General features: G+C 46.3%; 2 protein-coding genes across 2 annotated transcripts in view; one reads left to right on the plus strand and one right to left on the minus strand.

Moving 5' to 3' along the window:
- LOC130867582 (A-kinase anchor protein 17B-like) overlaps window positions 1–11813 on the plus strand; it is a 177163-nt gene that overhangs the window by 18924 nt on the left and 146426 nt on the right. The window lies entirely within an intron of this gene.
- Slc25a43 (solute carrier family 25 member 43) overlaps window positions 1–11813 on the minus strand; it is a 40132-nt gene that overhangs the window by 3974 nt on the left and 24345 nt on the right. The window lies entirely within an intron of this gene.

An 11813-nucleotide genomic window follows, 5' to 3' on the forward strand; every position in this document is an offset into this window, starting at 1 on the left:
TCTCTGTGAGTTCGAGGCCAGCCTGGTCTAGTTCCAGCTAGTTCCAGGACAGGAACCAAAAGCTACAGAGAAACCCTGTCTCGAAAAATCAAAAAAAAAAAAAAAAAAAAAAAGAACCATGATGCCTTGCTCATATATTTGTGGTGTATTTTCCTTAAAAGAAAGCAGGTATTTTGGATAGACTCAATTTTATACCTGCATTCCATCCCAGCCTATGTCCAATGGACCTGTTACATACTCCTATGCCTCTAACCTTTTTGAGACTTATTTATATTTATTTTACCTATATGGGAGATTTACCTGCATGTATGTCTGTGTACCATGTACATGTGAGGGCATCAGACCCTCTTAGAACTGGAGTTATAGATGGTTGCTAGCTGCAAAGTGAGTACTAGGAATTGAACCTGGGTCCTCGGGAAGAGCAGTCAGTGCTCTTAACCACTGAGCCATCTCCCCAGCCCCAGACTATAACCTTCTTTTGGTGTCCTCTTGACTCCTTATCTAAACTGATTCCTCTTCTGGGAAGCCACCAAGTAGGGGCTTTTTTCCCACAGCACAAATGTCACAGGGTTGAGAACAGGGGGACTGTGGCATTCTTCCGGTTGTCTATTGCTGTCCGCTTCACTCTCATGACAAAAGTGCCCATCTGGGGCCCAGGCTACTCCACATCCTTGTCTTGCTGTCATCTCTGGACCTCCTGGCCATCTTTCTACTTTTACTAGAGACTGGCACCTGGTGGTCAAGTTTAGCCCAGCCTCATCTTAGGTAACTTTAAAAAGAAAAGGGAAAAAGAAGATGTTGAGTGGGGAAGGGGGAGATGCTGTGGGGATGGCCCAGGGAGAGTTGGAAGGAGGGAGGGAGGGGTGGCTGTGACCACGATACTTGTATATTTGTATAAACTTTTCAAAGAATAAGAGAATGCAAAAAGGACAGTCTATGCCAATTTCAGTCTGGCCCTCATTCTCAGTTTGGTCATCTTTCCTTCGGGCACTCCATGGATTGCATAACCCCCCCCCCCCAGAACTACTGATAAAATTCTGTCCTAATCAAAATGCTCAATTCCTGACAGGAACACTCTTGTCTCTTTAATCACGGTACTTGTGAGGCTGAGGCAAGCTTCCCCCACAGGTGGATATACTCACCCCCATGTACATAATTTAAATGAAAACAAATCTATAGAAAAAAATAAAGAACAGGCTGGAGGCTGGAGAGATAGCTCAGTGGTTGAGAGCACTTGCTGCTCTTGCAGAGGGCTAAGTTCAGTTCCCAGAACCTTACATCGGGTAGCTCAGAACTGCCTGTAACTCCAGCTCCAGGGTAATCTAATATCCTCTTCTGATCTCTGTAGGCATCCACACTCATGGGTACATAGCCACACGCAGACATACACACATGCATAGAATTAAACAGAAATCCTAAAGCTATCACTGAATACAACAGCATGTGTAACTCCAGAGGCATGACACGGAGTGCACTATTTTCAGAAGATAACACCACAAAGATGGAGAACACACGGAATGTTACCATCTTAGGGGTGCTCCTGGAGGCCTTGACTGTAAAGGGAGTGCACGAGAATTTGGGGATTCACTGAACAGTTCTATGTCTTCATTGTGGTGGCAGTCACACAAATCTTTACATCCATCCAAAACTTCTAGAACGCCACACCAAAACAAGCTAATTTGACTGTTTGGGAATAAAGGAGGGGGCAACGCTCTGAAAGGTCAAGTTAGGATTGGAGGAAGAAATTGTGTTTTCCATGAGTGGGACTTGAATGTATTCATCTGTTAAGGAGGAACGATGCCCAAGAGGAACGTGAGGTGTGACGCCCAGGGCACCACCAGGAAGGAGGGAATAGCATGTAAAGAAGCACAAGGTTGAGTTTCTTTTTTATTTTTTTTATTTTTTTTATTTTTTATTTTTTTTGTAAAATATTTATCTATTTATTATGTATACAATAGTTTGTCTACATGTATGCCTGCAGGCCAGAAGAGGGCACTAGACCTCATTACAGATGGTTGTGAGCCACCATGTGGTTGCTGGGAATTGAACTCAGGACCTTTGGAAGAGCAGACAATGCTCTTAACCACTGAGCCATCTCTCCAGCCCCAAGGTTGAGTTTCTTTATCACTCCATTTTCCCCATGAAAGAGCAAACCAGGTTATCCACCTAAGGAGGAGGTGGCGGGTGCGCAGGGAGGAGGGCAGTGCCAGGTTATCCGCCTAGGGAGGAGGTGGCGGGTGTGCAGGGAGGAGTCTGGTAAGATTTGGAAAAGCTGTTATGAAGATGTGCCAAGGACACTTGAAGACTAGCGGTGCAGATTTAAGGCCATGAACTTTCTGTGAGCCCCCAGCTGCTCTCCCAGGCATCCATCTTGAGCATGAATCAGAGGGAGTTTGTGGAGTTGAGGATAAGCTGAAGGGACAAGTGGCATGGATTACAGAATGGGAGTCAGAAAGCCACAAGAATGAAAACCAAGGGGCCTGGAGTTGTGGCTCAGTTGGTAGAGTCCTTGCTTGGCACTCTAACAATGCCGTGGGCTCCATCTCCGGCACCACATGAACTGAGCATGGGGATACACATCCATAATTCCAGCACTGGGGAGCTGAAGGTAGCAATGTCAAAACTTTAAGGTCATTCCCAGCTAATATCAAGTTCAAAGACCCTGTCGAAGAAAAGAATGATAAGGGGCTAGAGATAAGTACAGTCAGTAAGATGCCTGTTGTACAAAGTCTGGTTTCAGTTCCCAGCACCCATGGAAAACGATGGGCGTGGTGACGCATGTTCTTCTAGCACAGCCTACTTGCCTAGTGAAAGGTCCCAGAGAAACTCTCACAGAAAACAAGGTGGATGGCTTCAGAGGAGCAACACCCAACATTTACCTCTGGCCTCCACACACATGGGCCAACACGTGACATGTACCAACACAGACAAACTCACAGAGTGGGGGAAGAGGGAGGGAGGAAGGGACACAGAGAACATGGGAACAAGGAACATGAAGCCAACAGGATGCTGGTGGCCTGGACATAAAGGAGCAGGCAAGCGAGCAGAGGCATTAACGATCCGAGGGACTGTGATGAACAGGACGATAAGGCATCTTGGTCCTTGATGTGGTCTAATGTTGATTCTTTGGTACCTTTTTTTCCTGTAGTGCTGGGGATTGATTTCAGGACCTTGTATATACTAAGCAAGTCCTCTTCTGGGTTCCTTCAGTCCTCTGTTGTGTTTCTGGTAAATAGCTCCTTCCTTGATTTAATTCAGCTTTCCTGTCCCATCCATTTCCTCATCTACATCCTGACTGTGCCTCCCCACAGGGCTTCCTACCTTCATGTCACACACGAGGCACTGGAGCTAGACAGCTCGCAACAGCTCACTAGCCTATGACCTCCAGCAAATGCCTTGATCTGTCTGAGCCCCCCTCTTTCCCCTGTAAAATGGAGTAATAATAACATGTACCTTATAGGATTGTTATTCATATCAAATAATTTAGCACATGCAAAGTGCTTAGAACTGTACTTGATATAGAGCAGGCACTAAATAAGTAACCACCATCATTAAGGTCATTATTACCATTTCTAAACTTGGAGAAGAGACAAGTATGCTGAAGTCCAAACCAACCTGCTAGACTGGAATGCTAGACTGCCTTGTTCTTAAATTATATCCTACTAGCAAAGAGAAACAGAACGTAGTAGGTGGCTAGTCACAAGGGCCTGAACTTAAGGTTTCTTCTACACAGACCCAGGCAACTCTCTAGGCTAAGTAAGATGTAGCCACCGGCTTCGGGTCCCCAGCCCTCAGGGGGAGCACGCTGGATCCTGCACTATAACATCACCTAAAGAGATCAGGAGAACTAGGTCCTGCTGGCCACTAGAGGTATAACCTTGATAAGTCAGTGATGTCTTTGGACCTTAGTTTCCTCCCATGGCTACTAAGGAGACTGAAATGAAATGACCCTGAAGACCCTTTCCAGTTTATGTAATCCTTGCAGCAGGCCCAACTCCACGTGCCTTCCTGCCATTTTTCTCTGTCTCGTCAAGTTTGTCATAGGGATCAGAAGAACTAGCATTTTCTCAGGGAAATCTTCTCAGATGCCTAGACTGAGCTTATCAAACGTTTTTGGTCACCATGTTCTTCATGGCACTTGGTAAGGATTTGTAATGATCTCTTGTATATAATTATTTCTTGTGTTCTCTCGCTAGCTTCTTATCCCGCTGGGACTGCAAATACCACATGGCCAGTGACCACATCTTTCTTGACATGGGTCTTTCCCGAAGTCTATCAACATTTCTTTCACACTATAGGTGCTTACTATATATTGGAAAAAAAGGGAAAAAAAAACCAAACACTTCAAAGCTAAGCATTTGAAAGTTTCTAAACTTCCCAGACCTTTCAGAAGAGGTAGCACTGGCTAAATATTCTTTCCATGAATACTGAAATGGTTAAGCAATACTTACAAAGATACTGCCTTAGTTAGGGTTCTATTGCTGTGAAGAGACACCATGACCCTGGCAACTCTTATAAAGGAAAACATTTAGTTGGGGCTGGCTTACAGTTACAGAGGTTTAGTCCATTATCATCAAGGTAGGAAGCATGGTGGCATGCGGGCAGACATGGTGCTGGAGAAGGAGCCGAGTTCTACATTTGAATCCACAGGCAGCAGAAAGTGATAATGAGCCACACTAGGCCTAGTTTAAGCTTCTGAGACCTCAAAGCTAACTCCCTAGTGACACCCTTCCTCCAACAAAGCCACACCTACTCCAACAAGGCCACAGCTGGCCGGGCGATGGTGGCGCACGCCTTTAATCCCAGCACTCGGGAGGCAGAGGCAGGCGGATCTCTGTGAGTTCGAGACCAGCCTGGTCTACAAGAGCTAGTTCCAGGACAGGCTCCAAAACCACAGAGAAACCCTGTCTCGAAAAACCCAAAAAAAAAAAAAAAGACATATTTTTTAGTGAAAAAGAAAGGGTGTAGAGCAGTGGTTCTCAACCTCCCTAATGCTGCAACTCTTTCATCCAGTTCCTCATGTTGTGCTGACATCCAACCATAAAATCATCATTACTGCTTCATAAGTGTAATTCTGCTGCTCTTATGAATTGTAATTTAAGCATCTAATATGCAGGATATCTGCTATGCAACCCGTGTAAGGGTTGTTTGGTGGAGAAGACTACGCACAGTATACTGCTGATTCCCTACAACCAAAAAGACCACAAATCTTCACATTAATGCGACTTTTGCATAAATCATCTTTGGAAAGATACAGGTAAGGACACGGGAACTGTAGTGCTGTGTCTGGGAGGGAACTGGATGGGGAGAGCACAGGGTGAGGAGACTTGGTTTCCATTGTGTGTTTATGCTTCCGTTGGATTTTGTGTGCATGCATTTACCTGCTGAAAAGAGAATGTTTCGTGGGCTGGAGAGATGGCTCAGAGGTTAAGAGCACTGACCGCTCTTACAGAGGTCCTGAGTTCAATTCCCAGCAACCACATGGTGGCTCACAGCCATCTATAATGAGATCTGGTGCCCTCTTCTGGCATGCAAGCATACATGGAAGGAATGTTGTATACATAATAAATAAATAAATCTTTAAAAAAAAAGAGAGAAAGTTTGGTTGTAGGAGTTTTAAGATAGCAAGACCAAGATATAGTCCCAGCTACTTGGGGGAATGTGGGCAGGAGGATCACTTGAAGCTACGAGTTCAAGATGAGTGGGTCAGGGAAGAGAAGGGGAAAATAAGTAGGAAAAAGATGGTTTGTCAGTGTAGCAAACAGGAGCTCAGAACTTTTCAACTTGTCACTTGGAAATGCCCTTTGTTTTCTGGAGATGTGTAGAATTCAGCTTGAATACAAAGCTGTACAGTCACATGTGGAAGGCAGTTAATGGTAAAGAGGCTTGAGTCCTTTGGTGAGGAGCACTGTGCTGCTTTGTTTTCACTGGCATTTTGATAGAAACGAGAATCACCTGGGAAGAGAGTCTTACTGAAGCCTTATCTGGGTTACACTGGCCTGTGGGCATGTCTGCAGGGGACTGTCCTGATTGTTGACTGATGTTGGAAGAACCACCCCACCGTGGGCAGCACTATTCCCTAGGCGGGGCCCTGAACTGCATTGAGGTAAATAAAGCTAGCTGACCTCAAATGGAAGGAAGGGAGGGAGGACTGATGGGCATATCCTCTATGCTCTTGACTGTAGATATGAAGCTTGAAGTTCCTGCCTTAGTGTCCTCACAATAACAGACTGGAACTTGGAATTGTAAGCTGAATAATATTCCTATTCTTCTGAGTTACTTTTTGTCTGAATATTTTATTATCATTACAAAAATGAAACGAGAATCAATAATTAATCAACAGCAGCAATAGCAAGGCAACCATACTGCAGCAAACGGATCTTTCTGCCTCGTGACCCGCATGACTCATATCCCTGTTGGTGTAGCCAGGCTCCATATGGTTGTCCTGTAGCTGGGAAGCCCTTGCTCTGCGGTAGAGGGAGTCATACAGTGGGCACGGGCAGCTGCCCTTCAGTGTTGTGTCTATGAGCTCATCTCGATTCTGCCAGTGTACCTGCCTTGCATTTCAACATCAGGCCTGAGGGACGATGAGCTGCCCAGAAAGCCTGCCATCATTTTAGGAAAGGCGAGTAAACACAGCGGATTAGTTTTGTGCTTGGGAAGAGAGGAGAGAAACAGTCAGTGCCAGTGTGGCTACTGAGGGCTTGGGGTGGGGAAGCCCAGAGCACAGCTGAGCCTCCAAGAGAAAGCATTTGAGATGCGGGCGAGCAGCTTGTGAGAAAGCCCAGGTAGACTGTGCAGAGGCCCAGGGGCTTGGGCCAGAGAGCCCCCCCCACCCCAACCAGTAGCTATGGCTAAATTTTCTAAGAGCAAACTTTGACAGTGACATCCTGCCTTGGAGGGAGAACGTACGTGAAGAAGCCAAATTTGGGAGATGGCAATTTCCAGGAGGCTGAGGGGATACAGTTACATGCAGGACTGGCGCTTGGTGGCCCCTCACTCAATGTCTGCTTTTCTGGGGATGGAAATCAGGGCCCTGTGCGTGTCAGGCAATCACTTTTCAACTGAGCTGACCCCTTTATTTTGCTTTAAAACCTGATGAGATGGCCCAGCCAGTTAGGGCACAGGACGCCTAGCCTGACGGCCTGGAGCCTACATGGTGGAAGGAGAGAACTGAGTCCCGTGGGTTGTCCTCTGAGCACCACATGAATGACGTGGTACACACACACACACACACACACACACACACACACACACAGAATAAGAAAATGTTTTAAAATTTGAGACTGTTTCTCACTAAATTACCTAGGCTGGCTCTGAACTTACTCTTCATGATCTGCCTGCCTCCTGCCTCAGTCTCTGCAGCCTTGCACCATTGGGCCCGATTAATAAATGCTCATTAAACAAACTCAACACAATCATAATGAACTCTTCTGCCATCACCACTTAGCATTAGCTATCAAGTGGAGGGGTTACTAAGGTTCTGTATGTACAGTCATTTGTAGGTGTTTCCTGTATGCATTGACAGTAAGTTCAGAAAACAGACACACTCCCGGGCTGGCTTTGCAGCATTCTCATCAGGCCCCTTTGCTGTCTATGCGTAGACTGGGACGAGGCGCTGCAGGCACAATGAGAACAGTATTTGCAATGTGCCTGCTAACGTTCAGTAATGTCATTTAGTCTGTCACCCAGGCACATGAAGAAGGCACAGCTCTCTGCCTCATGCTGGATAGATGGGGCTCAGAGGTCCTGTGACTTATTCCTGTCCACACATAGGATTAAGGGCCATGCTGGGTCTCAATTATCATGGCATCAGCCCCGTGAGCTTATCTGTTAATTGAAGACTCCAGGGGGACACAGCCATGCAGATAGGTAACTGACAGCTATATTGGCGGGAAAGTTGGTGAAAATAGGTGCCTCATCTCCAAATCTGCCGCAAGCGAGCAGTGGGGTCAGTCAACTCCATTTTCATACCCTTGGGATAGCAGAGGCTTCCCAGGTGACCGGTCTTGTTTGACAGCAGGTGTTTCCTGGCGCCTTTATTCCCTTTGCTCTTTGGGGGGGCTGGAGGTGGGACAGCATTTTTATTTTAGCTGCTGTTACCGTTTAGACGGAGCTTAGCACAGATTAGCTGTTTTTTTTTTTTTTTTTTTTTTTTTGGTTTTTCGAGACAGGGTTTCTCTGTGGCTTTGGAGCCTGTCCTGGAACTAGCTCTTGTAGACCAGGCTGGTCTCGAACTCACAGAGATCCGCCTGCCTCTGCCTCCCGAGTGCTGGGATTAAAGGCGTGCGCCATCACCGCCCGGCCAGATTAGCTGTTTTGACTCACAGATTTTTTTTATGGATTCAAAGGAACAAGCCAGCTCAGGTCAGGAGAAAAGGACAAAGTTCAGTTCAGTGGAACTGGGGAGGCCCTCCTTAGTCCCTCCTTGCCCGCCCTCTAGGGACAGTCTTGTTTCCCCTGATCAACAACCGCTATCCCCAAAGTATTTAGGGCACTGTCTACTTTTTGAGCCAACAAGGGTGTCGGGGGCAGTTTTTCTTTCCCTTCACTTTAATAACAACGCTCCCAAAAGCCCATCTCGCCCTCATAGATGCTCAGACATCCACCTGGCTTCACAGTGCATCCGTTGCTTCGAACTGCTAAGGCAGTAACTAACACCTGGGACACTCCAGAGAGCCAGACATCAGTGAGGCTGCGACAAAGGAAAGGGTCAAGTCTCTCTCACCACCCCGAGAGCTCGGCACTGCACTGCAGGACCAGTCAGTGGGCTGCTAGGAAAGCCTCCTTCTTACTAAGAATAGATGCTGTGCCACCCAGGAGACACTCCAGGAGGCAGAACCATAGACTCCACTAGCATCCTCTACTAGTGGCTGGGACAGCAGTTTCCTTACCTTTCCTGGGGTTTTCTCCGGTTCCCTCCAGGACTCTAAGGACTTCCTTTCTGTCCAGTCCTCTGATCAGCCGTGATCAGTCTCTGTCTGACTAAAGGATCTGTGCCTCCCTCTGTTCCTTCTCATGCTTGGTAACACTACCAGTGGGGCTTCTCATGCTTGGTAACACTGCCAATGGGGCTTCCAGGGCCAGAATAGTACAGTTTTCATAAGAATATTTTTTCCCATTTTAATTTGAGGTAACCAGCTTCTGGCCAAACCCAGGCTTTTTACAGGCCAAACATTTGTGTTTCCTTCCAATTTCTGTGTTGAAATCCTGACCCCCCCCCCATGTAATGCTTCAGGAGTTGAAGCCTTTGGGAGGTAATAAAATCATGAAGCCAGAGCCCTCAGGAATGAGATTTGTGGTCAGAAAGCCATGCCAAGAGTTGTCCTGCTTCTTCCACCATGGAAGGACACGGCACGAAGGTGCCATCTAACAATGAGAAGCAGGCACTCACTGGATGTCAACTTTGCCTTGACTTTGAACTTCCCAGCCTGCAGAACTATGAGGAATCCATTTCTATCCTTCAGAGGCCACTTACTGTTATAGAGCGGCACGAATGGATTCAGGCTTCCGCCTGTCAGTTTCTGGGTTTTTCACACTGTTATTTTTCTCAACTGTTCGTGCACTGAAATTTCGAGCTGCCAGTTCTCAAGGTCCAGCTTCCTCCTTCTCAGTAGAGGTAAGGGAACTAACATCTAAATTAGCTAATTGTTCAGCATTTAGGAAAGAGCTCTGTACTTCCTGGTGGACAAAGGAAAGCCCCGAGGAAGGAGAGAGGCAACTTTAACATATACTAGCTGTGTGACTCCTGGGCAGGCAGCCGCCCTTTTCTGGGCCTCATTTCCCCACCCCTGAAATAAGAGTCGTGATGGTATTTGTTCTGGAGGTCCATAAAGAGGACTAAAGAATTTGCCTGGTAGAGATTAGCTGACCAGCAAACGGTAGGTCGTTACAATTCCTTAATTCAGGGCGGGCTTTTTACTGTCATTATCTCTGATAAGTCCTCACGTGTCTAGCCCTGACAAAAGCTTCAGCAAAGTCAAGCACAGATTCAGATACAGCCCTGCATTCCCCCCACCCCCACCCAAAGCCACAGCCAAGGACTATCAATTGGATCATGAGGTGATAACTCAAGTGCCTCCAGGCATGCGAAGTGATGGGAGGTCAGAACATAGGGAGAGCATCTTTTCTTGTTTGACTGAAATGGCCTCACTAAATTGCCCAGGCTAGCTTTGAACTTGCTTTGTAGCCCAGGCCACGTCTGAGAAGCTTGATCTAAAAAGTTTGATCCTCCTGCCTCCGCTTCCCAGATGTTGGGATTACAAACTTTTGACACTGCCTGGCTCCTCCTTTTAGCACATTTGCCAATGTGACAAGTTCACAGCTTTTGGCCCTGGGGACTGCATTCTCAGAACGACACATGAAGGTAGTATTAGAACTAAGAAGGTTTCTTTAGGGAAGCAGGCTGGGGAGAGGGTAGGCTTGGGCGTTCTTACCTTCAGCTTGTGTAGGGACTAGCACACAGACTTGAGAGTCATTCAGTGGCATAAAGGTTCAACTCTGTACTCACAGGGAGCTCTCCTAAGCCTGCCTTGAGCAGCATTCATTTTTAAACGAGTATCAAGTGCCAGTTACGTGAGGCTACACGCTACAGGGATACACAAAAGTGTAACATCGACTCCCATAGGAGACATTTAGAGAAAGAAAACAGACATTTATAGTATACGGGTTCTTGTGACATGGTCCCTAAGAACCCTACATACGTTGAGTATCCTTTGTCTAAAAATGATTGGGATAAAAAGGGCCTTTTTTTTCGAGACAGGGTTTCTCTGTGGCTTTGGAGCCTGTCCTGGAACTAGCTCTTGTAGACCAGGCTGGTCTCGAACTCACAGAGATCCGCCTGCCTCTGCCTCCCGAGTGCTGGGGATTAAAGGCGTGCGCCACCACCGCCCGGCCCAACATTTCTTAACTTTAGAATAGTTGTTCATAATGAGAGATCTTTGAATGGGAGCAAAGTTTAAGCATGAAATTGACTGTGCTTCATATATACCTTATTAGAATGGAGGTAATTTTATGCAGTCCTATAATTTTTTCTTTTATGCATTAAATTTTAATTTTTATTATTATGTGCATGTGTATATGTGTATATGGTGTATGTATGTATGCTAGTACGTGTGTGCCATGGCTTATATGTGGAGGTCATAGGACAATCTCAGATGTGGTCCTTGCTTCTGTTTTATTTGAGACAGTGTCCCTGTTTACTGTGATGTGTGCCATGCTATCTAGGCCGTGAGTTTCTGGGGATTCTTTTAATTCTGTCTCCCATGTCAAATAGGAGTGCTAGAATTATGTAGAGGTACACTACCACGCCTCGCTTTATATGGGCTTGGAGAATTCAAACCGAGGCCCTTGTGCGTATGTAGTAACCATTTCCCCAGTCCCATATACAGTCTTTTTAGTGTGCCTGTATTTTGTTTGCAGTCTTTTATATGCGGTCATTTGTGGAATTTTCCATCATATGGCTGCTCAAAGCTCCTGATTTTAGAGCATCTTTGGGTTTCAGAGTTTCAGAGCTCAGTGCTAAGTGAGCTAAAAACACTGGGATGGAGGAGATTACCCCTGCTTGGGAAAATAAGAATTGATATCAGGAGGTAGCTTTGACAGGGAAGGGACAGCAGAACAGTGATGTTGAGACAGGAGAAAATGCTATGATTTTGGAAATTGTCAGAATCAGGGGACCCATGGATAGGCTAACAGCATCGTTTAAAAGCAGTTATATACCACAAACTTCCTGGAATACAAGCTACTATGCCCCTGGACATGGGGCAGAAGTGTGAGTCTGTGAAAAACAGCATCTACCTTTTCAGAGAAGG

The sequence above is a fragment of the Chionomys nivalis genome, chromosome X (genome assembly GCF_950005125.1).
Source record: "Chionomys nivalis chromosome X, mChiNiv1.1, whole genome shotgun sequence".
NCBI classification, from domain to species: domain Eukaryota; kingdom Metazoa; phylum Chordata; class Mammalia; order Rodentia; family Cricetidae; genus Chionomys; species Chionomys nivalis.